Source organism: Tachyglossus aculeatus, chromosome 3 (assembly GCF_015852505.1).
Source record: "Tachyglossus aculeatus isolate mTacAcu1 chromosome 3, mTacAcu1.pri, whole genome shotgun sequence".
NCBI classification, from domain to species: domain Eukaryota; kingdom Metazoa; phylum Chordata; class Mammalia; order Monotremata; family Tachyglossidae; genus Tachyglossus; species Tachyglossus aculeatus.
The window spans coordinates 51,570,832-51,573,447 of record NC_052068.1 but is presented as its reverse complement, the minus strand read 5'-3'; the positions used below and the strand labels follow the sequence as shown (position 1 = coordinate 51,573,447).

The 2,616-nt window shown below is 40.5% G+C and overlaps 1 non-coding gene across 1 annotated transcript; it reads left to right on the top strand.

The window, feature by feature from the left end:
* The first annotated feature begins 968 nt into the window (after positions 1-968).
* On the top strand, positions 969-1,106 carry LOC119926139. Its single transcript, XR_005450044.1, has one exon. It is a non-coding gene; the product is annotated as a small nucleolar RNA SNORA7 (small nucleolar RNA).
* Positions 1,107-2,616: the final 1,510 nt, after the last annotated feature.

The window sequence follows — 2,616 nt, the reverse complement described above, 5'->3', positions numbered from 1 at the left end:
GTGTGGTTACAAGCAACTCGGGTTGGACACAGTTCCGTCCCATGAGGGACTCTCAGTCTCAATTCCCATTTGATAGATGAGGTAACTGAGGCACAGAGAAGTGAAGTGACTTGGCCAAGGTCACATAGCACTACACCATGCTGTTACTAGGGAAGGTTGACAATTTTGTTCTATTTTGGATGATTAAAAGTTGACTCCCCTATTGTGGAACCTCTCTAACCCTGAATAAGCACAGTAGTGTACTCACAGTATTCATCTCTAAATGAGAAGACAATTTTGGGTACTTTGGGTGAAAACAGGCTATAAGAGCTTGGTTCAGGAACCAATCCTCCATTTTACCCATGTCATGAAAAAATTTTTCCTGACATAAAATGTTTCAAGACAGTCTTCAGGAATCAGTCATGTGGTAAATCCAAGAACTGGCTGTTAGTCATTCATTTACTCATCTAGTTATCTTTCTAAGTGCCTATTATTACTATTTTTTTTATTAGTCCTGTCCTCACTATCAATCAATGGTATTAATATAGCGCTTACTGTGTGCAGAGCATTCATTCATTTATTCAATCAATTGTATTTATTGAGCGCTTACTGTGTGCAAAGCACTGTATTAAGCACTTGGGAGAGTACAGTATAACAACGACACACTCCTTGCCCACAATGAGCTTACAGTCTAGAGAGGGTCTATACTAAGTGCTTGGGAGAATGCAATACCACACTAGTTGTAAATACTTGGCCTTTTGTTCTTCCTTCTTTCACCATTATAAGTAACTGGGGTCTCCCTGTCCCCTTACATCAGTCACTCGGTCTGTCAAATGTATTTTTTGACCACTTACTGTGTGCAGAGAGAGTACAATACAACAATAAACAGACAATTTCCCTGCCCACAGCAAGCTTGCAGTCTAGAGGAGAAGACAGACATTAATATAAATAAATAAATTATGGATATATACTTAACTCATGATTACAGATCCCTCTCAGGGTCACACCTGGAGAGTTTCCAGTACTCTACCAGTCTCAGCTATGGGAGGGAGAGCCAAGCAGAGGCCTATCCATTCTGTTCCTAGCTTGGGCAGTGGCTAGCGAGTGGAAAGCAATCTGCTACAGGTCAAAACTCACCCGTGCTGGGCAGCAGCAGCACAGGAGACAGTCGAGGGCAGAGACTCAAGTTTATTGTGCTGAAGGAGGCAATGGTAAACCACTTCTGTATTTTTACCAAAAGAACACTACCAGAACTATTGCAGATGGAGAGCAGGGCATCATGGGAGAGATACGTCCATGATGTCTCTATGGGTTGCAAATGACTCGACAGCATGACAAGACAAGATGTGATTACAAGCTAATTGAGGGCAATAACCCTGTATTTCATTATGTTCTCCAAGGTGGATAATAAATACTACTGATTAATAGATCGACACCTCTGATGCAAGTTTTAGTGAAGTGCAGTTTTAGTGAGCTCCATGTGAGGTTGGGACTGTGTCTGATATAACTTGTACCTCCCTTGGTTCTTAGCATAGTGTTTGGCACAAAGCTAGTGCTTAGTAAACACCATCACTTACTAATTAAATATTGGTTAAAAGAAAATCTGGGGATTATCTAGACATTTCATTATCTGGATAATTACCATGGATATTTGAGGGTTAGATGTATCCAGTAATTTTTGATTAGAAAAACCCCTATTTTCTAAAGATGTTTAAAATGATTGGGAAGCAGTGGGGTCCAATGGAAAGAACCTGGGTCTGAGAGTTAGAGGACCTGAGTTCTAATTCCGGCTCTGCCACTTATCTTCTGTGTGATCTTGGGCAAGGCACTTCACTTCTCTGTGCCTCAGTTCCCTCATTTGCAAAATGGGGTTTCAATACCTTCTCTCCCTCTTAGACTGTGATCTCCATATTGGACCTGTTCATTTTGTATCTGCCCCAGTGTTTAGTATTGTGCCTGGCACATAGTAAGCACCTAACAACCACAATTATTATTATTATTATCACACTGTGAATATGCACATTATGGGAAATCAAAGAAAATATAATTTTCTGTAGAAGCTTATTTGAGAAAGATATGTTTCGAGTAAATCCAATAATCTTTTGTTAGAAAACTTCAGACACCAAATTTTCCTTACAGTTTTCATGATAAAAGGGTGATCATTTAAAGAGAAGGAATTCTGGGATTAAGGTGTTTTTCCTTGAAGTGAAGGACATTCAACCCTTCCACAGTGAAAACACTATGTTTTTCAAATGAATACTCTTAGAGCATTAGAAGGTTGTTGTTTTTTCCCACAACCCCAGTCTTCCTGGATAGACCGCAATGTCAGAAGAAGAGGTTGGGTTCATGAGCACCTGCTTTAAAATGAAATTTTCTTAATGGGGATTTTGTGGAGAATGAAACCCCTGCATTATAGGAAAATGTGGCGTATGCAGAATGCATGACAAGACCGTGAGCTTGTCTGAAGGGCACAGACTTTGAACAGCCTGCTCATTGAGAAAACAGTGCTGCCTCTGTGGTGCCTGCCAAGAAGGGAAGTGTGGAATTTAGGGTTTTTCTACCTAAATTTGGCCTGAGAAAAAGCACATCTGGGTGTCTTTGGATAAGGAGAGAGCCCCTTGTTGTTGCAGCATGAAA